General features: G+C 43.4%; 1 pseudogene; it reads left to right on the forward strand.

Moving 5' to 3' along the window:
- Positions 1 to 25,520, forward strand: part of LOC136148340 (histone-arginine methyltransferase CARM1-like) — a 125,178-nt pseudogene that overhangs the window by 92,022 nt on the left and 7,636 nt on the right.

Below are 25,520 nucleotides of genomic sequence, written 5' to 3' on the forward strand. Positions count from 1 at the left end.
CAGGAGACTGTTAATAATGGTATCTGCTAGAATGTTGAATCCTGGGAGTGCCTTGTCAATAAGACCTACAAGACCTTCTAGAACTAACACCCAAAAAAGATGTCCTTTATATCATAGGGGACCATAATGCAGAAGTGGGAAGTCAAGAGATACCTGCAGTAACAGGCAAATTTGGCCTTGGAGTACAAAATGAAGCAGGGCAAAGGCTAACAGAGTTCTGCCAAGAAAACACACTGGTCATAGCAAATACCCTTTTTCAACAGCACAAGAGAAGACTCTACACATGGACGTAACCAGATGGTCAATGCCAAAATCAGATTGATTATATTGTTTGCAGCCAAAGATGGAGAAGCTCTATACAGTCAGCAAAAACAAGACCGGGAGCTGACTGTGGCTCAGATCATGAACTCGTTATTGCAAAATTTAGACTTAAATTGAAGAAAGTAGGGAAAACCACTAGACCATTCAGGTATGACCTAAATCAGATCCCTTACAAGTATACAGTGAAAGTGACAAATGGATTCAAGGGATTAGATCTGATAGAGTACCTTAAGAACTATGGACAGAGGTTCGTGACATTGTACAGGAGGCAGGGATCAAGACCATCCCCAAGAGAAAAAAATACAAAAAGGCAAAATGGTTGTCAGAGGAGGCCTTACTAATAGCTGAGAAAAGAAGAGAAGCTAAAGGCAAAGGAGAAAAGGAAAGATATACCCGTTTGAGTGCAGAGTTCCAAAGAATAGCAAGGAGAGGTAAGAAAGCAAGCCTTAGTGATCAATGCAAAGAAATAGAGGAAAACAACAGAATGGGAAAGACTAGAGATCTCTTCAAGAAAATTAGAAATACCATGGGAGATGGCACCATGCAAATGGTAGAAATGGTAGAAATACCATGCAAAGATGTGAAAGGTTGTTGCTGAACCATGAAAGATGCCGGGATTCTTGGCCTCCAGGGGAGAGGAATTCAATCCAGGATCAGTGAGAAGGTTTGATCACTCAGAGCTTTCGTGTAATAAAGTTTTATTTAAAGTATAAAAGAGATAGAGAAAGCTTCTGACATAGACGTTAGAAGAGGGCAGAAAGAGTGCCCCCTGCTTGTCTTTAGCTGGATGTTACATAGCTACTAGCAGTCTGCTAATTAAAGAAAGGAACTGCTGGGAAGACCCAGAGGAATCGAGTGGAGAGGGAGGTGGGATGGGGGATCGGGATGGGGGATATGTGTAACTCTATGGCTGATTCATATCAATGTATGACAAAACCCACTGAAAAATAAAAAAATAAAAAAATATAAAAAACCTCAGAGAATGGCACCAGGCCCCTCACCCGCAAGATGCATTTTGAGATAACCTTGGCACCAGGTGAGTCATCCCAGCCATAACATGATTGACTTGAATCTTGAAGAAAGGCAGATTTCCATATAAATATATAGTTTCTTTAACATAGATTAGAAGAACAATATATGAGTATAACGTACTGGTTTGTCAAGTTGGTTCTGAGCCTGAGCCTTTAGGCGGAACTGTCTTGAAAACAGAGCCTGGGGTACACACATAGCACATGAACATAGCTTAAGACGAACATTTCCATAAGAAAAATGCATTGGTTAGCTCAGGGTTTGAGAAGAGTTAAGTTCAGGTGGAACCACGTGTCACTATGGCAACACAAAATTTTAAGAGAAACATCTTTTTAAATTTGTATAGAGAAGGGGAAAAAATGTAACACTAGTTTGTTTCCTCCTGCCACTTAAGAGACAGATAACAAACCTCTGAGACTTGCAGTCTATTTCCTCAGAGACCCCTGGCCTTCCTCCTGTTACCCTCTCAGATGGACACAACAAAGGATGGTATGGACCTAAGAGAAGCAGAAGACATTAAGAAGAGGAACTGTAGAAGGAACTATACTACAAAGACCTTCATGACCCAGATAACCATGATGGTGTGATCACTCACCTAGAGCCAGACATCCTGGAATGCGAAGCCAAGTGGGCCTTAGGAAGCATTGCTACGAACAAAGCTAGTGGAGGTGATGGAATTCCAGCTGAGATGTTTCAAATCCTAAAAGATGATGCTATGAATGTGCTGCACTCAATATGCCAGCAAATTTGGAAAACTCAGCAGCGGTCACAGGACTGGAAAAGGTCAGTTTTCATTCCAATTCCAAAGAAAGGCAATGAAAGGAATGTTCAAACCACTGCACAATTGCACTCATTTCACATGCTAACAAAGTAATGCTCAAAATTCTCCAAGCCTGGCTTCAACAGTACATGAACCATGATCTTCTGGATGTTCAAGCTGGATTTAAAAAAGGCAGAGGAACCAGAGATCAAATTGCCAACATCTGTTGGATCATCATGAAAGCAAGGCATTACCAGGAAAACATCTACTTCTGCTTTATTAACTATGCCAAAGGCTTTAACTGTGTGGATCACAGCAAACTGGAAAATTCTTCAAGAGGTGGAAATACCAGACCACCTTACCTGCCTCCTGAGAAACCTGTATACAGGTCAAGAAGCAACAGTTAGGACTGGACATGGAACAGACTGGTTCCAAATTGGTAAAGCAGTCCATCAAGGTTGTGTATTGTCACCCTGCTTATTTAACTCCTATGCAGAGTACATCCTGTGAAATGCCAGGCTGGATGAAGCACAAGCTGGAATCAAGGTTGCCGGGAGAAATATCAATAACCTCAGATATGCAGATGACACCACCCTTATGGCAGAAAGTGAAGAAGAACTAAACATCCTCTTGATGAAAATGAATGAGGAGAGTGAAAAAGCTGGGCTAAAACTCAGCATTCAGAAAGCTAAGGTCATGGCATATGGTCCCATCACTTCATGGCAGATAGATGGGAAAACAATGGAAATAGTGATAGGTGTTATTTTTGGGGCTCCAAAATCACTGCAGATGGTGACTGCAACCATGAAATTAAAAGACGCTTGCTTCTTAGAAGAAAATCTAGGCCAAACTAGACAGCATATTAAAAAGCAGAGATACTATGAACCTTCCCCTTAGCACTGCTTTTACAGTGTCCCATAGGTTTTGGGTTGTTGTGTTTTCATTTTCATTCTTTTCTATACATATTTTGATTTCTTTTTTGATTTCTTCTATGATTTGTTGGTTATTCAGAAGCGTGTTATTTAGCCTCCATAGGTGAGGGTGGGATATTTCAAAAGAACAGCATGTATATTATCTATGGTGAAACAGATCACTAGCCCAGGTGAGATGCATGAGACAGTGCTCGGGCCTGGTGCATTGGGAGGACCTAGAGGAGTCGGGGGGAGAGGGAGGTGGGAGGGGAGATCGGGATGGGGAATACGTATAACTCTATGGCTGATTCATGTCAATGTATGACAAAACCCACTGAAATGTTGTGAAGTAATTGGCCTCCAACTAATAAAATAAAATTTAAAAAAAAAAAAAACAGAGATATTACTTTGTTGACAAAGGTCCATCTAGTCAAAGCTATGGTTTTTCCAGTAGTCATGTATGGATGTGAGAGTTGGATCATAAAGAAAGCTGAGTGCCAAAGAATTGATGCTTTTGAACTGTGGTGTTGGAGAAGACTCTTGAGAGTCCCTTGGACTGCAAGGAGAGAAACCAGTCCATCCTAAAGGAAATCAGTCTTGAATATTCATTGGAAGGACTGATGTTGAAGCTGAAACTCCAATACTTTGGCCACCTGATATGAAGAACTGACTCATTGGTAAAGTCCCTGATGCTGGGAGAGATTGAAGGCAGGAGGAGAAGGGGACGATAGAGGATGAGATGGTTGGAAGGCATCACCAACTGATGGACATGAGTTTGAGTAAACTCTGGGAGTTGGTGATGGACAGGGAAGTCTATCGTGCTGCAATTCATGGGGTCACAAAAAGTCAGACATGACTGAGTGACTGAACTACCCTGACATATGTTGCCCTCCAAATCCCCAATCCAGCACCCTTAAAATCCACTCCAATACTTATTTCCATGGTTCTTAGCAGAAAATATTAACCAGCTACTGCAACGTTTTGTTGTGTAAGTTATCTCCTCCTGGAGTAGGAATATACTTAATGCTCATTCTGTGCTGGAGTTACCAGCCTGACAGCGCTGAGGGGCCATTAGCCTGGAGGCAATGAACAACAGTGCAGTGGAGCTTAACCTACCAGTAATTCCATCTTGAGGGTCTACGTTCAGGGACCATCCCAACCATATTAATTGTCTTAGCTTGGGTTCCCCAGGAATCAGGGTCTTAGGCGAAGCTCATAAGCTATTTTATTAATGTATGCAGAGGAGAAGGGGATGACCCAGGATGAATTATTTGGATGCCATCAGCGACTTGATGGCCATGAGTTTCAGCAAATTCTGGGAGTTCATGATGGAGTGGGAATCCCGGAGTTTTGCAGTCCATGGGTTCGCGAAGCATCAGACATGACTTAGCTACTGAACTAATGCAGTCCCAGTGAAACAAGAATGAGAAGAAACCAGAGTGAGGCAAGGAAGGAGGCAGAACTAATGCAAAAATGCATTTCTGAGCTGATCTGATCACCACCAGGTAGCAAATACCAAGAAATTGCTGGGTCCCTTAGTACCATCTTCAGGAAGTCACATGAAATACATGTCAGGACCATTTATATAGAGGATTAGAAAGAAGTGGATTCATCCATTGGCTCTTACCTCTTCACTGGCCAGCTGTTTACTCAATATTTAGTATGAACTTTGGTTGTGTGTGCAGGGACACCAAGTTCAGGCCACGGCACCTCATGCCCCGCAGTCTGCAGGAGCCCTTGGAGCAGGAGGGGAGAGCTCATGGGGCGGGTCTGAGGTGCAGCCCTGCTGGGTCATGCTCACACAGCGTCAGATGAACCCACCTTGACACAGTGAGGGCACAACACCTGGCTGAGGACTCCAGAGGCAGGTCAGACAGAGGAACTGAGCTGACCTTTCAAAGGTAATAGTTTACCACTTAAGGAACCGAAAGAGATTTCCCAGTTTCCTTTTCAGAGTATTTTGAGTGATGATGGGCACTCATCATGCTTGACAAAGAGCAGGTAGAATGATGGCAGGGAGGCCAGTGGTGGATGGCCTGTAGTCAGTTGTTCTTTACAGAAATTGGAATCTGTGCTTGCAAAAGGACAAGGGAAGATGAATGTAAGCAGAATCCTGCCACAGACGGTGAGAGCGCCTTTCTTGCACCTCTCTACTCTGACTCTACTGAATGCCGTCTTGACCATGGTGTGGCTGATATTATCTTGAAGGGAGTCTACTCCACTGAATGGACAGACTGCTCAATTCTACCATGAAGGTACTGGATAGGTTTGTTCCTGGGTCAATCCTGCCCCCAAACTGAAGTTTCTACTAAAGGTACTTTTGGTAAAGCTAGAGTTTTAGGCCTTCTGATCTTTCCCAAAAATACATTTGGCCCAGATAGTCACTAGTTCATAGAAGTACCATGTGAACCAAAGAATAATATTTCAAATTACCGTGAGATACAACCAGATTTTAACTGGAAGCCAAATATATGCACAAAGTGTCACAGAGAACTTTGGCAGGAATGCCACCAGCAACATAACCGTGTTTGGACTGTCATATACCACTATTCCTGTTTCATTTATATTGCAGTGATTCCTGGAACTATAGTCTTCTTTCAGCTACCCAATATTTCTTCTTGATATTTCCTCTGCTTCTCCTTTTGTGTCTGCAGCTCTTGAATTCACTGACTTTTGCTCATGACATAGACCTCAGTTTCTGTATTCATCTTTTTGGTAACCTGTACCAAACCCATTGCTCTTCCATAATACTCTGCTGCTGGGCCCATACAAATCCAGTTCTGTGTAGTCAGGGATACACTGTTTCAATTTCTGGATCCTCTGGCATCAGAGCTGTCCATTTCCAGACAGAGTTCAAGTTCAGCAGACATTACTTCACCATCCCTGGATCTGGTTCTACACACTCTAAGCTAAAGCACTTTAATTCCATACTCACGGAACTAGAACTCCCCTGAATTAGACAAACTATTCATCAGAATTATATTCATGACACATATGACAGACCTCTTATTAGCTGTTTTCTTTTTAGCTAAGACTCTTGTAGTTTTAAGTGACAAAAAGAAAGAATGAAACAATGACTTACAGAAAAAGAATATTTTTGGCTAATGTATCTGAAAAGCCTGAGAGTAGATTCAGCTTCTCAGGCTCAAATGGATCCCAGGGCACAGACACTCACTGGGTTCAGGTCTCTCTGTACCCCTCAGCTCAGCTCCATCCTTGGATAGGGCTCGTCCCTCATGGCAGTAATGTGGTTTCCGACAAATCTGGATTCATAGACTCAGAGCTCCCTGGCCACTTCTCTGTTGCAACAATTTGAGCAAAAGTCTTTCACCTGACTGTCCTGGGGTCGCATGCTTAACCCTGGGGTCCATCATCAAGGCCAAGGAGATGAGATACTCTGATTGGCTACAGCTCAGCTACATAGCATACTTTATTGCTGAAGGCAGAATCAAGACCATCCAAACCCCAAGAACTGAGAGTGAGGACAAGGTGTCTTTCAGAAGACGATCTGGTGCTATAACCAGGAGAAGAGGGAACTATCTGCTGGGTAGAATGAACAAAAGGTGTCCCCCATAGTTGTCTTGACTGATGCAGTTTTTCTTCTGATGCATTTCTGTGGGCCCTGTTCTCATGCAAACCAGTAGTGTCTAGATTCCTGTTGATACACTGAGCAATGCTCCATGGATTTCTTTACAGCATTCCTGGCTCTCCCTATCTTCTTAGGAAAGAGACAGCCTGAAGCTCGGTTTCTTTTAAAGCCTGTGCATCCATTTCCCTTTCTCCTTTATACTTAAAAAAAAAAAAAAAAAAAAAAAACCTATTTTTACAAATGCAAAAGCATATAAATACAGCGCATGTAAAGTATAAGCCACTTTACTTTGCTGGGGTTTAAGCCAGTAGAACCAGAGACATAATGAGCTGAGCATCTTTATAGATACCACTTTACAGAATGGTATGTCTACATGCTACTGATGTAGAAAATTGTCAAAAACAACCAAGCTTCAAGTCCTGCTATATAAAAGGAATGTATAAGAAATAAAGACACAATATGTTTCTAGACATGTCTCTTTCTCCTACCAGGCATTCCCAGCAGGACATTCCAACCACACCCTCTTATGCTACATCGTCAGTGTTGTGTGTGGCTTAGGTGACCTTCTTGGATCCTTGCTTGTGTCTCCTGTTTCTTAAGGTTGTATGTGTCTCTCCTCAGGTTAGCATGTTGTGCGTTCTTGCTCAGTCGTGTCTGACTCTTTGCAGCCCCATGGACTGTAGCTCACCGGGGTGAACATGTCACTGGTTGATTTTGGTAGAACATATTCCACTAAATACCCAAAAGTTGCTTAATTGACAAACAGCAGAAAAAGGTTATCCTTCCTCCCTTACTTTTCTCCCTTCTCTTTCTTTCTTTTTTTGCCTTTCTAAAGGAAGGAAGTTTTTTATGGGGATGAGTGAATTTTTTTTTGGTCAGAGTAGAAGGAGGAAGCAAAGGTTCTTAATACTAGAGTATAGCTGATTTACAATGTTGTGTTAGTTTCACAGAGATTTTTTTAGGGAAACATCTCAGTTATGCTTTGAGAACATGTGTTCATATTAGCACGACAAAGGAGTGTGTGCATTAGAGAAACCGCCACTGTTAACTTCAGCAAGAGAACCTGGCGGGCAGGGTAGTGGGCTGTACCACCATCCTTCAAATTCAGATCCAGGACACTGTGACAGGAGGAGAGATGTGAAGGAGGAGAAACGACAAAGGACAAAGGCAAGAGGAAAGGCAAGAACCAAAGAGACTCCAGAGGAAAGATTCTCATAGTATTTCTCCAGACTCAGCTCTGTATGGAGACCATGGAGAGGCTGATATGATGGTGAATGGCTGGCCTCTTTCTCTGTACTCTGGCTGTGTTAAGGTATAGCCAGTGTAAGATTGATTTCCTTCTGAACTGTACCTGCAGGACTTTTCAAGATATTGCATGTATTATGGTGGAGAAGAGGAGACAGGGACACTTGAAATTTGAAGACAGGAGGAAAAAAGGCATGTAGGCCCATCTTATGCACTCATAAAGAGGCCATAAGCTAACTTGGAAAATAGAACCCACATATGATAAAAGCAATGGAAAGTATCTCCAGCTTCCAAGTCAAAAGATTTGTTTCCTGATCCATCCCCAACAATGTATCTTAGGAGATCCAGAACGATGCCAGCTCCCATCTGCTTTAATTATCTTCTGATGCATTTCAGGAGGCTGGCGATTTCTAAGAATTGGAAATATGGTCCAGCCAGAAAAATTTTAAAAACCCAGGCAGTGGGCTCTCTGCCCACCGCTCTCCGTCTGCCCCAGGAACAGTGCCCGTTTGCACCACACTGGTCGTGGCTGCTGGGTTTTAATTGGCATACAGCAAGTGGCACAGCTGAGGTTGAATGCAGAGACTAGTACACAGAGAACTGCGAGCAGTTCCCAGCCTCAGCCACTGCCAGGCGGAGGGCGGTCTTTGTTTTCGGGGTTTTCCCTTCCACCTACTTGGCCAGGATTCTAGAACCGCTGACTCAGTAGTCTTCAACCCTGGTCATGCATTAGAATCACTTGTTGAGCTTCAGAAGCAGCTAAGTGCTAGGGCTACACCCCCAGATCCAGTAAATCACAACTGGGGGTTCAATCCAGGCTGTAGATGTTGTAAGAGCTTCCCAGGGGCTTCTCAAGGACAGACAAGGTTGAGTGTGTCTAGGCTTTCTGGGAACTTCTATGACTCTCTCTGACCCTCCCCTCCTCTCTCTGCCCTCTCTCCACCTCTTCCTCCTTCCTAGCACCCTCCTAGCTTCCCCTCCCTCCCTCTCCCCATTTCCCTCCAATAAAAACTTTTGTGACAATGGCTTTTTTCCACAAGAACACTTTCACTCTCTTTCTGAATGCTGAGAAAGATTGCTTAAATTTAGTGTTCTATCTCCAAACATTTTCCAGGATAACAGGAGTCTTGTTTCCGCTATGTGTATTTATAAAGTGACATACAGCAGTTTGGCTGTACCTATGGACAGCCTGTCTCTGGCCCATGATGGATGAGAGTGTTAGGAACGAGATGAAGCGAGAGAGACTTTGGCAAATGATTTTCCATTTCCCCATTGTCCTTATTGGGCTTCCCAGGTGACTTGATGGTGAAGAATTTGCCTGCCGATGCAGGAGAAGCAAGTTTGATTCCTGTGTGGGGAAGATCCCCTGGAGTAGGAAATGCAGCCCACTCCAGTGTTCTTGCCTGGGAAATTTCATGGAAGGAGGAGCCTGGCGGGCGTTATTCTGTAGGGTCGCAGAGAGTCAGACTTGACTGAGCACAACGTTGTCCTCATTGTCACTGGCCCACACACAGGGCCGTTTAGGTGCCCAGTTCTCCATTCACTCATTAAATACGAAGATAGGTACATAGATGTTTTTATGTACTAAGTGTTCGAGGCCCCATGCTAAGTGTTAAATATACACGGAAAGAAAAAGAATAGCTTCTGTTTTTAAGTGGGTAAAACTTGAATATTTAATTGTAATACCAGGTTTTACATTTTCAAGTGGAAATATTTGAGCTGAGTCATAAAGATTGAGTAGGAATTAATGGGGCAAAGGAGGGGAAGGAATATTCTGGGGAGAAAGAAAAGCAAGCACCAGCTCAAAGGTGAGAAATAGTACAAGCCTTTCATGGTCTGAAAGGCTTGGAGGCCTGGTGCTTCGCCTGCAGGTTGGGGACTGGCTGTTGACTTAACTGTGGTAAGCCTTCCTGCCTCCCACAGGGCATCTGAGGCATTGTCTCCTGATTCAGAGCCTTCCTTTGGCTAAAATCTAACTGTAATCCACATTTTATGTTTATTCTATGTTTTGTTTTTTCTCTTCCCTGTAGGTCGGCAGGCAGTGGGTTGGGGAAGAATAGAAACTAATGAACTGAATTCCCATCTGATTCATGAGCTGTCCGGCACACACACACAGCCTTAGTAGGGAAACCTTTTTCTCATCTCAAAGGCCTTCTATCTCCAGTGATAAGGTCCCCCAGCCTTATCACTGCAGTTGTGCCTGGGAATTTGAATTTTTAATTAACTTTCCAAGTCATCCCGTGGTACAGTCCTACTGGGAACCACTGCCTTAGTCCCCTGTGTGATTTCGGAAGGTGAAGTTCAGAGAATAATAGCCAGCACTTATATAGTAGGAACAAAATGCTAAGCACTGCTTAAAGTGCTTTACTTGTATTAACTCATTTAACCCTTACCATAACCCTACAAAATGAGTTTATAATTATCCCCATTCTAGAAATAAGGAAACTGAAGCCCAGAGTTCAGATAACTCACCCAAGGCACACAGCCAGGCAGTTGAAGAATTTGAGTAAAGCCACTTAATCCACACCCCTAGTAGCCCAGACGCTAAAGACAGCTTCCCTGTCTGCATCTGCCTGCAGTGCAGGAGACCCAGGTTTGTTTGCTGGGTCGGGAAGATCCCCTGGAGAAGGAAATTGCAACCCACTCCAGTATTCTTGCCTGGGGAATTCCATGGAACAGAGTAGCCTGGCAGGCTACAGTCCATGGGGTTGCAAAGAGTCAGACACGACTGAGCAACTAATGCTAATGCTAATCTACCCCCCAGATCTCTTCGCTAAAAGCCAAGACCTTTAGCCAAGCCAGCCGGGAGTTCTTGCTGTGTTCCCGCCCAGGCGTGCGCTGGAGCGTTTGCCCCACCTCTGGCTCACTGAGACGAGTGAGGGAGCGTTTGGAACGTGCCCACTGCTGAGGTCCAGGTGGCCCCGAACCCAGAGTTGCGAAGAAATGTGCCCAGTGGACAGTGGGGAGTGGGCTCCAGGTCCCCACTAGAGCGGGTGTCGGCCACCACGACAAATGCCATCAAGGTGCATGAGTGGCTGTGGAAGAACAGGAAAAGGAAATCTATTTCTGTAAACGTTGGGAGTATCAAGAGACTTTGGAGGCCTCCAGTTGTGCTCTGGGTTGAGATAATGAGAAGGCCAAGGAATTGTCTTTCAGGGCATGAAAGATGTGTCCTGGGACAGGCAGCCACCTTGTGGCATGAGGTCAAGGGAGGGGGCCCAAAGGCCTTTTAGCCTCTAAATACCCTTGTCAGTATACTCCCCACAAGTAATTTCCTCCACCTCCATTACCTCCTTGCTTTTCTCGCCACCTGAAGTGCAGAGACTTTAGAGAGAGTTTCTTCCTCTGCCCCCATCAACCTCTTGCCCTTCACACGTCTTCATACTTGCCCCAGGGCTGAGGACCCACGAGGTGGCCGTGCAGTGCATTACGGTTCTGTGGGGCTTGGGGAAACACGACAAGATGCATGGGGTTGCTTTCTGCCATCTATTTCAGGTACCAGCGATGCTGCTTCGGGGTCAGCCTGTCCAGTGTCCAGGGTGCCGTGGTGGAAGAATACATCAGCCAGCCAGTAGTGGTAAGTGGGCTCTTCTTCCCGGGTGTTTATCTGCTGATTCATCCACTTACTCACTCATGAGCCTGGGACGAGCTGTGCTGCCAGGGTCTATGCTGAGTCACCACAGAAGCAAAGAAAAAGCTCCTTGGAATGCTGTTTCAGGTTTTCCACCTCTGATCTCCTAATCAGTTAGGAAAATTCTCAGAGAATGATACTATTGAAAGCAAGGAGATTTTCTGACTGCATATTGATAAGTAACTTTTAATTCTCCAAGTGTCCTGACTCACCGCATGCACACACTCAGCCCTCATACTTGTTCAATAATTCATGTCCTCTCATTGATTCTAGTGACCAAACGCATAATAGAAGGGGAAGCTTTGGATAATAAATAGCTGGGAGCAGGAGTTTTGTTGTCAGACAGATGTGGGTTTCAGTTGTGATCCCATCTAGCTGTGTAACCTTAGACAACTTAAGTTTGCATTATCTGAAACACTTTTCAGTTTTTAGTGGGAGGACACCCGACTCACACTGTCTTAAACTAGAATGAAATTATTGGTTCTCCAATATTGCAAAGCCTGGAGACAGAGACCTGTTGCACAAGTTCAGACATTGTCACAAGGGTCTGGTTTTTCTACTCTTACCACTTATCTCCATTTCCTGTGATTTTACTCTGATGCCAGACAGGGTCTTTCCTTAGGGTAAGAAGGTAGCATCAGAAGCTCCAACTTCAGATCCTCGTAACTAAGTCCCACAGGAGAACCTGCCGTTTCCTAGTAACTTAGGCAAAAGCCCCAGAATTAGTTTAGATAGAGCCTGTTTGTCAAACTTTGGCTCCTGCCTCCGTCTTTGAATCAGCTCCTGTCTTCAGGGCAAAAGTAATGCTCTGATTGGCTTTTCTGAGGTCAGGTACCTGAGCGCCAGCTTCTACCTGCAGCTGAGGGTAGGCTAACTTGCTTGGAAACTTCTTGGAGTGTGGAGAAGAGGTAAATTCTGGATGGTCCAAAAAACGCCAAATGCCTATTCCCGAGACATTGGTGAGGATTACAAGATAGGACCTAGTAAAGAACTTAGTAAAGTACAGAGCACTTAGTGCTTGGCGTATAGTAAGCACGAAATAAATGTGAGTTTTGTTGTTAATACTATCCTCATTAAGCTCATGCCCTCTAAACCCTCACTCTTGCTGACTTAAAATTTCAGGAGGAAAGCTAGACGGCAATCTTGCTTGACTTCAGTTTATCCGGGAAAAAAAGATATCATCTTTATTTTTTTTCCCCAGGGACACATTTGACATTAGGATTTTGATGGCTCAGTCAAGCACACAGTAAACTTTATGGATGCGCAAGAGGCGGATCTCCACAGGTTGGTACAAATCGATGTCGCTCTTGATTTTTAGACTCTCCTCTACCTCTCTCATTCCCTAAGCGTCAGGGCAGAGTTTCACAGCTCACACAGGGGACAGATTTCAGGTGTGAGTTACCCACAGGGAGGGTCTGTTAATACCTGTTTCATTTATTGAAAAATGAGGATAATGATGCCTCCTTCTCAGGATTGCTTTAGGAATTGAATGAGGAACATTGAATAGTAGCTTATGCTTATATACACTGTTCTGAACCATATATATATATATTTTTGTATGTATATATAATGACTCATTTAATCCTCACAGCAACCCTAGGCAGATGGTACTGTTTTTGTCCCCACTTAACTAATGACACATATCAAGTAGAATGAAACAGTAAGTTGCATATACAAAATTATATAAAATGCACAGAATTAATATGTGTGTTGAAGCTAGGATTGAACCCTTCAGAAGGCCAGTGTCTGGACTTTTTAACCATCCACCCAGGAGAGTACCCACACTAACGACAGGAAGAGGAGCTACAACTTTTTGAGTGCTTATTGCATACTAGGTAACATGCTAAAAATTTTACAGGCTCTGCCTCATTTTCCAAGAAGGCCCTCGGTAAATGTTAGTTTTTGTCCTCTTTTTTCCACTTGAAGAGACTCTGAAATGAAGACTCATTTCTCAGATGGTAATATGAATCCCCTTTGAATGACCTTTCATTAGAATTTTACCCTTTTCTGCCTGAGAAGATTGGCTTTTTTTTCCCTGGATAATAAATTTAATTTAAAAATTAATTTGAAATTAATAAATATAAGGCCAGCTTATAATTTGCCAGGATGACTGAGGAAACATGAGTCAGACAGACTTCAGAAGGTACAGCTAGTTAACTCAGACCATCATCTGTCTCGAGATCATGATGGACAAAGGATGCTGTATCAGTAAGGATAGGCTAGAGTATGCTGCAGTAACAAAACCAATCTTCAGTGGCTTATGATAACACAGGGACCTTTCTCTCCCACACTGTTCATTCTTTGTGCACCAGCTTTAGCTCCATGCAGCATCACCCACCCCAGCTCTCAGGCTGGTGCCGCAGCCCCTATCTGGAACAAGGAATGATACTGATTACTGAGGAAGAAAAGCATGGCAAAGCATGTACTAGCAGTAAAGCTTCTGCTGGGACGTGACACCACTCACTTCATGTTTAATTGGTCAGAGCAAATCACAGGGCAGTACCTGAGCACAGCAGGGTGGATGAATGCAGTCCTACTGTGTGCTCAGAGCAAAAGACTAGGCATTTGGGAACAGCTCTAATAGCTACCGTGTGTCTGCTCACTCGCTAAGTCATGACTGACTCTTGCGACCCCATAGACTGTATGCCACAAAGCTCCTCTGTCCCTGGCAAGAATACTGGAATGGGTGGCCAGTTCCTTCTCCAGGGGATCTGCCAGACCCAGGGATCGAACCCATATCTCCTGCACTGCAGGTGTATTCTTTACTGCTGAGCCACCAGAGAAGTCCAGTAACTATCAAGATCCAGACAAAATTGACTTCCATGGCTTTATTTGCCACTCTTGTCTGCCTCCTGAGGGTATTCTTTGAAAAGTGTATCTTTGTTGACTTTTCTGAGATGTCATTTGTGCATTGATTCAGTGAATGTTGATTGCAGTTCTCCTTTGTGCCTGGTACTGTACTGGTGCCTGCAAAGGTACATTAAGTCACTTAAGTTTCTCCTTGAGAAGCTCATGGTCCATTTAGGGGATGAAATAACTGTAATGCAATACCAACAAATTCAGTGTGACAAATACGGAAAACTCGAGAAATGTTATGACTACTGCAGAATGGAAGAAGTTAGGCCTTTGGTGGTACCATAAATACAAGTAATCTTAAAAATAAGATTTTTCTTTGTCAGTCTCTAGAGCATTCACTAAAATGTATCTCCTTGGAGCAGTGTAGCTCCATCAATGGACCAATAATATCATCTTTTAATTGTGAAATACTTTCAAGTTTACAAAGCACTTTCATATACATTTTTTCCCACTTGACCTACACAAGAACCTTGAGAGGGAAGAGAGATTTCGCTGCTTGGAAGGGGCTTTCCAGGTAGCTTAAAGGTAAAAGAATATGCCTGCCAATGCAGGAGATGCAGATTGGATCCTTGGGTTGGGAAGATCCCCTGGGGTAGGAAATAGTAACCCACTCCAATATTCTTGCTGGGATATTCCCACAGACAGAGCAGTCCGTGCTATAGTCCATGGCGTCACAAAGAGTCAGACATGACTAAGCACAAGCACTCAACAAAAGAGGAAACTGAGGCTCAGAGAAGTTAAATGACTTTCCAAAGCTCCATTGCTAAGACAGGTCCAGCTTCTATATTTTGTTATGTCTTTTCCAACTTTCTTTCTGTTCCTACTTACTCTACATTTGACATCAGCCATGGCCACTTCTGGCAGAGTTTTGCAACAGTGTGGTGGGAAGTTATATTGCCTCCCTGAAAAAGAAATGAACTGTGACAGTGACCTTCTGAGCTTCATCTTCACCCTCGTGGTCCATTTCATCACTTAAGGGTCTGAATAGCCTTTCCCTTCTGAATAGCTACCTAGGGGAGCTGCCACAGCCCACGTTTTGGCTTCTGGAAGGACGGTTGTCATCTGTGTCCTGAGTCATCCTCCTGTTCAGTGGTCAAACCCCATTCCGAATGCTGTACCCTCCCTGTGGAGTTCTGGATCACTGCAGCACAGTGGGCTGGTCCTTGCAGGGTTTCATCAAGAAGCAACATTCTCAAATGTGCAGCCTCACCCAAGCGTTAATCACCCACCGAGACTATTGCTGCCAAAGCAGGAGTGCTTCAGAGAGAAAGAAAATGTTCTGTGAATGTTCCCGCCGATCGCACAAATGTATCCAGTATGTCTGTCAACAGAAAAATAATTCCAAGTGTTTCTTTGTTCTTTCTCTTTTTTATTTCCTTGCAGAATAGAAATTCCCTTTGTGTTTCAGATGGCACAGTCTGGCCTCGTCCACGGCCTGGCCTTCTGGTTTGACGTGTCCTTTGCTGGGTCTCGGTCGGTATCATTCCCCTTCTTCGTCTGTGCTGTTCCACGTCATCCTCTACTATTTGTCATCGTAACTTTAAAGTTTTAAAACTCTAGGTTCAAACAGTAGTATTTGTTTCTCTGGGTTTCCAGAAAATAAGCACTGATGTTAATGTTACTTTTAGTTTTTAGAGTGAAGTAAAGATAAGACAGTTTTCTGTGGTAGCCATATCAACTCTGGCTAAAATAAAATCTGTAATGAAATCTCTTAAGCCAGTTGGGTTGGGATTTGGAGGGGTGAGGTAGGGTCTGTGCTTCGTCAGCCAACTTGTTCTTTCCCAGAATAGATGGGTGGTGGTGGGGGGGCGGTGATGAGCAAGGCTTTGTCTTAGTTTCCATCATCCCTGGTTGTAGAACCTCTTTGCCTCAGTGGATTTTCCCCATGTAGGTTACAGCTTTCGGTTTCACAATCTAGAATCCTTTTTTTAATGATCAGGCAAGCAGGTGCTAACAATGCTAATTGCAGCATTGGTAACTTCCCACTCTGTGCACCCCTTTCTCTCCTACTGGAAAGGCTTGAAAGTTGTGGGGGGAAGAGGGGAAGGACCACCTACAAGGTGACTGTCAGTGTTTGGTGTTCTCTTAAGGGCTGTGCCACTCCACAACCCCTGAGTCTCTGCTCTCTTCCCGACACTCCTGCTCTCTTCCCACACTTCTCCATGTGTCCCACCAGCAGTGAGGGTTGATCTGAGTCATGTGACCTGGCAGAATGCAAACTAATAGTACATCCTCCTCCACTTCTTATGAAAACATCCAGGCTCCTCATGGCTCCTACTGAGAAAGAAGTGCCCATGGGCATGTGATACAGCTCAGGGGGCTTGTGGGGCTCAGGAGGAGGAGATCCCCAGAAGCCTTGTCTGGACTGACAGTCAGAGAGAAGGCACACAATCTGTGAGTCATTCCTATTCCACACAGCATTTGTGTTCAAGGAATCTGTGCATCTATTTCTCAAACTTCCCCCTACTCACATCCCAAGTAAATGAATTTGTTCCTGCGAGGGTGAGGGAGATAAGCTGGAAGCGGCCTGCTTCATGGGGGAAATTTCTTTGAAGTTAAATGCTTTTTTTAAAAAAGCTTCTACATTTGCATTCTATCTCATAATATAGCCGAGTATGTATTTTGATATAAAGGTGGTTCATTTTACTTAGCAGTTAGACTATATAAAGTTTCCCCCCAAAATCTTCAGTTCAGAATGTCCCCTCTAGGGATGTACTCCATGCTCAGTGCACACCTGATTCCCTGCCCGCCCACGAGCCCTGCCGAATCCCAGGACAGGTGACCTTGCATTCAGAGCATCAGCAGGATGTCCTCCTTCACATGAAATGAAGCAACTCAACTTACACAGACACACACACATAGACGCACCGACACACACAGACACATACAGATATACACACACATATAGGCACACAAACAGACACACAGGCACACGCACACACACACAGAGACACATACAGACACACACATTCAGGCTGGAAAGATGGTAGAGGCCATCTGCTCCAATAGGTTTTCTTGCCTCCAGAATCCCATCAGGGATTTTACTGGCATCAGACAGTAAAAGGCCACACTCCAGACTTTCCGCCCTGCCAGGCTTTTCCAAGAAATCAATTCCCCAAACTTTGTTATTATTGGGCTTCTAGTGAACTTTGATACAGCCGTATAGATTTATAGAGTGACCAAGTCCCTGGATTTGAAGCCTGGCCTAACTCCATAAGGTTGCTGTATAGATTTAATGGGCTAATATGCCTAATGGTCCTGGGACAATACTCAGCAGATAGTAACTGCTCAATAAATTGAGCTATCCTTATTTTAAAAGTGTTCCATGAGTCAATAAACCGTGAACCACTAGTCCCCAGTTCTGAACCTGGAGCCTAATTGGCTTTTAACTCTTTCCTTGCCCCACAGGGTAAAGGTTTGACTGTCAACAGCCCCCTGAGCCTCTGACTCACTGGTATCAGGCTCGGTGTCTTCTTCAGACTCCTCTTTTGGACAAGGAAGGAGAGACCCTCTCCGGGAGAGTGCTGTTTGTCGCCAATAAGCAGTAAGCACGAGAGTGTGGACTCGATCCTGCCTCTGGTTACCGGGCCTGTGGTAGGCTGGTGGGCCCCTGAGACCCCAGGACTGAAGTGGCCAACAGGCTTTACCGAGGCCTGGCTGAGCTTGCAAAGGTGCCCCCGACGTCAGAGCTTGCAGGGCACACATCAGCTTGCCCTGAGCACAGCCAGGAAAGGGAGTTCAGGGTGAGTCAAAGGCGGTGGTCCACTCCTGACCGCGCGCAGCCAGGAAGGAAATCCATCAGCTTGTGGGGACGCTGGCCAAAGCTTGAGCTCTCAAGTGCTCTAAAGCCCGTGGCAGCTTCCTAGCTTTCCTTGCATCTGTCTGGCCAAACATGCCCAAATTTAGTGCTGGGAAGTCCATCTGTACCACAGGGGGGAGAGTACTGCAAGGTCATATACGGTGTGACTGGCAGGATACTGCTCTCCTCTGGTGGTGGGCGCACGAGGTCTCAGCAGTGATTACTTCGACTTGGTTCATTTTTAGAATGCTCTGTTTTCTTTCATCTTGTGGGAGCTTCTCCTGTGTGAGTTAGCAGAGAAGGGCCTAGAGGAGTGTGGTTCAAGGACACTTGAATATCATATCTCAGGATATTAAGGGTATTCAGAGGTCATTTCACCCAACTTTCGTCCCTCCCTACCTCCCCCTGTATCCCGCTTCCTTGGGTCTGTGCTTAAACATTCCAGTGACAGAGAGCTCACCATCTCACCAGTCAGCTTTTCCATATTTAAAGTCTTTATTTCATTACAAAACCTAAACATGCTCACATATAAATTGAAAACTTCAAAAGTGTCTAGGATCAATCCACACACCCACCCCTCACCCCATTCCTCAGATATGCTTGCTTGGTTCATATCCTTTCAAGTGATTTACTGTGCCTGGACCAACAAATAACATCACTGTGGAGTTGCTATTGTTTTATACAAAGGTTATACTAACAGTCTACAATTAACATTTTCAGTTAGTAGTAAGTCCTGAATCTGTACAGATAGATGTGCTTTGTTCTTTTCATGGGTGAATGACAGTCAAGGACATGGATATACCATCATGTCTTTTAAAAAATCCCTGATCCACTGACATTTAGATTGCCTCCAATTTTTTTTTTTTTTGCCATTGCAAAAAATTTTGCACTAAGTGCACTTGAACATAGAACTTGCACAGTGATGTAAATATTTCTAAGTGAGATGCCTAAAAATACAAATGCTGGATCAGAGGGTGCATACATGTTACAGTCTGCTAGATCCTTACTTTCTCAGTGGCAGCACCAATTTCCACTCATAACAGCCATTGATAAGTAGGCTCTTCTGTCCGTATTTTTCCTAAGACTGGATGTTACCAGTCTCTATGCTTTTTCAAATCTAATAGACTCTAAAATAAGTGTTTAAAGTTGCATCTGGTTATAGTTGATTTATAGTTATTTAGTCACTAATAGTGTTAGTAGCTCAGTCGTGTCCAACTCTTTGAGATTCCATAGACTGTAGCACACCAGACTTCTCTGTTCATGGAATTCTCCAGGCAAGAATACTGGAGTGGGTTGCCATTTCCTTCTCCAGTGTATCTTCTGACCCAGGGATCGAATCTGGGTCTCCTGTATTGCGGGCAGATTCTTTACGATCTGAGCTACCAGGGAAGCCCGTAATCACTAATAAAGTTAAGTAACTTTTCATATAGTCATGAGCTATTCACTACTTTCTTCTACTTTAGACATCTCTTAATTATTAAAAAATCATTCTTGGTATTGATCCTTTATCTACTTCCTGTATATTCAACTCATTAATCTTAGTTGTGCTTCTGAATTCAAAAGAAATAGATCTGTTCCAATCTCCAGGTGGCAGTTGTTCAAGTATTAGGAGAGTCTTAGAAAATGTTCTCCTAGTCTCCCTGTCCTCAGGCTAACATGCTCAGCTCCTCCCCCCTTTAAGAGTGATTTTGAACTAGTTTAAAATTTTAAGTCCTCTCTGGAAATAGCCAGGTTTTCAGTGTCCCCTTTAAAAGAACAGGACAGCATACATCTTCTGATACATGCTGAGTACACAGCAATAGTGACCACTGCTGTCTTGAGTACCATACTTATAATAATATAATCACAGGGTAGGCTGAGGGCCACTTTACTTGAGTGTTTAGATAATTCAAAGCAAAAAGCCTATTTTTATACAATCTACGTTTAAGTCTTTTCTCCTAGCACACAGCTGATGTTTGTCAGCTTCAGTTCAAGTTTTTGTGTTTATTCCACTTCATGCATTTATCGTGCTGTTTATTCCACTCATGCATTCATCACGCTGTCTGTAGATCCTTACTAGAGCCAGTGTATTCTTTTACTTACTTTTAAACATTCTTTAGTGTAGCACGTTAGGGATGCCTACCATTTTTTAATCATTTGCAAATTTAATAGGCAAATATTTATTTAAAAGTTATTCAGCAGAAAGAGGCCCAGAGTGTAAATGTTCGTTCAAAATGTACAGAACCCTGTCTGCACCCTTTGGATCTGAAGTGGAAGTAGCTCAAAACCCTCCACCTGTCATCATATCCTGGTACATTCCTCCGTCCAGGCCAGAGGAAGTATGGACCAGCCTTTACTGAATGTGATGCACTTGAGTTTAACCTCTGGTTTCACCCTCATAGCCCAGGGGAATAACACTGCCTTGAGAAATGAAACTAATCGGGCTAGCTATTACTGTTATTTCAGAGTTTCCCTGGTGGCTCATTCGGTAAAGAGTCTGCTTGCAGTGCAGGAGACCACCTGCAGTGAGGAGCCCCAGGTTCAATCTGTGGATCGGGAAGATCCCCCTGGGGAAGGAAATGTCAACCCACTCCAGTATTCTTGCCCACAGAATCCCATGGACAGAGGAGCCTGGAGGGCTCCAGTGCATAGGGCTACAAAGAGTCAGACCCGACTCAGTGACTAACGTTTTCAGTTTCGTTACTGTTCTTTATAAAACTGTGTTATATCTCCAGTTATCATAACTTTCTATCTCCTTAAGGGGATATTCAATTTTTAATAATATAGTCATACTGTTCACAATAAAAATGTATAAAAAGGCTGACAGTGAAAAGTGTTCATCCCAGTATCACACCCCATTCATTCCTTCCTCTCCTCCATGTGTAGACACTGTTAACTGTTCCTTGTATATCTCTTAAGAGTTTCATTTTGGATATACAGTTAGAAAAACACTGTATTTATAGGGATATTTTTCCTCTGCTTTTATATGTAAACAGTAACATTCTATACCTGTTTTCTACATCTTAATATTCTCACTTAACAATGCATCTCAAATAATTTCCATATTGGTACACTGAGATCTTTCTCTTCCTCTTCCTGGAGTTATTGTATTTCTACATCGTGGTCTTCCTTCATAAACATCATTACTTCCTTCACAGAGGTAAGAGCTTCATTGCAGTTTTGAAAAATTGTAACAAAATATTTGCTGTATTTGTGCCTCACCTGGGTGCTTCCCTGGTGGCTCAGAGGGTAAAGCGTCTGTCTGCAGTGCGGGAGACCCAGGTTCGATCCCTGGGTTGGGAAGATCCCCTGGAGAAGGAAATGGCAACCCACTCCAGTGTTCTTGACTGGAGAATCCCAGGGACGGAGGAGCCTGGTGGGCTGCCGTCTGTGGGGTCGCACAGAGTCTGACACGACTGAAGAAGCTTAGCAGCAGCAGCAGCAACCTTACTTACTCCAATTCCTGCACATCAGGGTACAAGGGATAAAACTTTTGCATGTCAGAAAGTGTTCCTTATCTTCAGGTAGTGTAGTGGTGTGAGTACTTTCTGAGGCGTACTGGCCCTGGGCTGTCTTGCCCCTCTTTGCACGTCTGCACTTTTTCCCATGTGACTTTCAACTAATCTCAATTGCTTCGGCAGCCCTTACACCTAAGTTGGAAATGGCAGATACATCTTTCTACCAATTTTACAGAAAATATGCTCTGTGGTTTGCAGCATCCCTCTATTCTCCTTGCTTTGGGATAGCATCCCAAAGCTTTCTATGAGAAAAAGTGGGAGATACTTCATGCCTTGTTCTTCCTTGAAGTGACCACTTTCTGCCTAAACCCTCATATACCACCTGTTTAATGACTGGTTCTTTAGTGCTAAAGAGCAGTAACCAGCATCTGCCTGGAGTTTCGGACTTTACCTTTTCTGCTTTGTGCAAACCAGAATAACATCCATTTCTTTTCAAATATTTTAAGGTACCCTAGGGTAAAATTAGGTGACTGAATTTAAGTCATCTTATTCCTCCACTCCTTTTTTCTAACGTATCTTGGGTTTCATCCTTATCAGTCATATTTTTCAACCCTCCCCTCGTTCGCTCCCCTAATAGCCAAGAAGAAAGCAAACCATCTCCACTGCCTCCTGACTCCCAGGGCTCCTACAGCCCTCCACAGCTTTATTATGACAGCATTGTTATATCGCTGTTATTTGCCTGTATGTGAACTTCCAAAAAAGAGGGCCTGAGTTTTATTCTGTGGTGTCTGTCCTCACCTAATACATTCCAGAGATTCAGCAGTGGTGTGAAATGACTCCCTGAATCACAGTCTTAGCTGATTCCTCTCTCATTAAAAACGTAGTCCGTCTTAACTGAAAGAAGATGCTGAGATGTCATAGGCATGCAGTGCTTTGCAGGAGGAAGAAAGGGAGGAAGTTCTTCCTCTTGTTAGACCAGCACCCTTGTGTAGTGGAAGAGACTAGGTTTTGGAGTCTGGGTGTGTCCTGGTTCTTTCCAGGCTTTTCTACATGCTAGCTTGTACCTGAGTGATCTCAGGCAATTTAATCATTCTCTCTAGCACCCCAGGTTCCTCACCTTATCATCAATGCAGTAGACTTTATGATAACTGTCCCACTAGGCTTTTGCAGATACTAAGGGAGAACACACTATAATAATTAGCACACAGTGGGTCCACAGTAAACCTCAGTTCTATTTCCTCTTCCCCTATTTACTTTCCTACTTTTACTGTATCTAATCAGATTTTTTTTTGGGGGGGGTTCTTAAAATTGTTTTCCTTGGTTATTTTCTACAAACCTTGGCACTTCCTAAATGTCAAGGTTTTCATACTATTTTTTTCAGAAAGGGGCTACCTTTTTGTTCTGCCTCAGGGAGGATCTCCCCTCCTTTATTGTCAAATATTCTTTTAAACTCTGACCTCCTGGGAGAGCGCCCTGTGCGACCACACCAGTATGACAATGCCTGCCCTTTCCTTCCCTGCCAGCAACATTTCTGATTGTACTGTAGCATTTTATTTCTGACAGCCTCCTATCATTCTTGAGCTGTCTTTCATCTTATTGCTCTGGACAGTAAAAGAGAACATTTCTTTTTTATGAACTTTATGAAATTTATATCCCTAAAGTTCACAGATATCCAATGTTATTGGATATGTGCACGTTTGAGTAAAATCACTTTATTTATGTGTGTTCCACGTAGATTAATATTTCTCTCTTAATTGTGTGAATGTACTATAGTAATAATAGAAAATACAAAACAAAATGCTCCACATAGATATATAGATAGGTCTATATGGATGTATATATGTATATATACTATATATACACACGTGCTTAGACATGTCTGTGTATATTCACATACAGAAATTCATATAGTGTGCATTTTCTAAAACATACAAAAATAAAACTAAAAACATGAACTGAAAAATAAATATGGCTTACTGTTGGATCCAGCTCACTGCTTATCCTGTGCCATAATGCTTTAAAACATAGTTTAAAATTTTTGGATCCCAGGCAAAGGTCTGCACTGCCCAGGTATGCTGCCAGAGAAGGTGGTTTCCAGAGAGTTGAATGAGCTTTTTGGTTTATAAAACTGGAAGACATGCTGACCAGAGAATTAATGCTTTGGAAGCTTCAAGTGCTCAGCATTAAGCTTCTCCACCTTGGACTCCAGCTAAGACAAATCCTCTCACTCGCTGTGTGTTTGGACAGCTGCAGCAGAAGGAATTACATGGGGAAACTGTTGTGCATGGTTAGGTACAGTGAAATAATGATATGTGATGGGCAGCTTTAAGTGACATTTCCACATTCTACACCCTTACTCAGATTATTCAAACTCTGACCCATGTGTCCATCACTTGGCTGGTTGTTGTTGCCGTTGTTCAATTGCTAAGTTGTGTTCAACTCTCTGCGATTGTTCGTGCCCAGCCCATGGACTGTAGCACACCAGGCTCCTCTGTCTTCCGCCGTCTCCCCGAGTTTGCTCACATTTACAACCATTGAGTCTGTGATGCTGTCTAGCAGTCTCATGGCTGGTATTTACTCAGTATCATTGTAGCACATGGTTTAAGATGTAATCACAGTCTTGCTAAACCAACCCCCCTTAGCCAAGCCTGAGGAACTTAGGTGAACTAACAGATGTCTTAACTCTAAGCTGGTGATTAGAATCCAGCATTTACCTACTCAATCCACTTGTGTTCAATATATATTTGATAAACTGCACTCATCTCCTAGGGCTGCTGTAACAAATTACTACCAACCATATGCTTAAAACAACAAAAATGTATTCTCTAACAATTCCAGAGGCTAGAAGTGTGAAATCTGGGCATCAGCAGGACCATGTTTCCAAGGAAGAAATGGGTCTTTCAGCTTCTGATGGTGCCTGAAAATCCTTGGTCTTCCTTGTAGCTGCATAACTCCAGTCTCTGCCACACTCTTCAGTTGGTTTTCATTCCTGGGTGTATCTCTATGTGTCCTGTCTTCTTATAAGGACACTGGTCATTGGATTTGGGGCTCACCTTAATCTAGTATGGGCTTTCCCTGTGGCTCAGCTGGTAGAGAATCTGCCTGCAGTGTGCGAGACCTGGGTTCGTTCCCTGGGTTGGGAAGATCCCCTGGAGAAGGGAAAGGGTACCCATTCTAGTATTCTGGGCTGGAGAATTCCATGAACTGTATAGTCTTTGAGGTCACAAAGAGTCAGACACGACTGAGCGACTTTCACTTTCACTTAATCCAGTATGACCTCATATAAACTTCATCACATGTGCAAAGATCTTCTATCCAGATGCAATCATAGGCACAGATACCAGGCTTTAGGACTTGAGCATACATGTCGGTAGGACACAGTTCAATCCACTAAAACAAATAACTGAAAAAATTGAAAATAACGGGTCAGTATTTTCTTCCACACCGTGAGGTACCATCCCATGTCCTTTCTGGGGCATGTTTCAACCCCTTTGAAGAACACTGGTCTAGAGTTCGCATGTGCGGAGGTTCTCATTCCTTCCTTTATCTCTCAGTAAATCCTTGGTGACTTGGACCATTTTGTCCCCAGGCTTCCTACCTCTTCTGTTCTCCATCCCATTCTTCCTTAATGGTTACCACTGAACCCATCCCACTACTGTACCTTCTGTTTTCTCTAAGATGAATGATCATGAATTATTTCTTCAGTAAGAACATGACTGCTTATGTTAGCCCCAGGTTTCCAAAATCTTCTTGAATATTACAAAAGAGATCTTAGTATATAAAGCAATGGTTTTGTATTCAGTTCTTAAACTAAAGTATGTTACCACTTAGTCACCTGCTCTAGCCCTATTAGATTTTTTTCTTTTTTAGTTAAAAAAAAATTTTTTTTTAAGTATTTCTTGGTATAGACCATTTTTAAAGTCTTTATTGAATTTGTTCCAA

Source organism: Muntiacus reevesi, chromosome 17 (assembly GCF_963930625.1).
Source record: "Muntiacus reevesi chromosome 17, mMunRee1.1, whole genome shotgun sequence".
Lineage (NCBI taxonomy): Eukaryota > Metazoa > Chordata > Mammalia > Artiodactyla > Cervidae > Muntiacus > Muntiacus reevesi.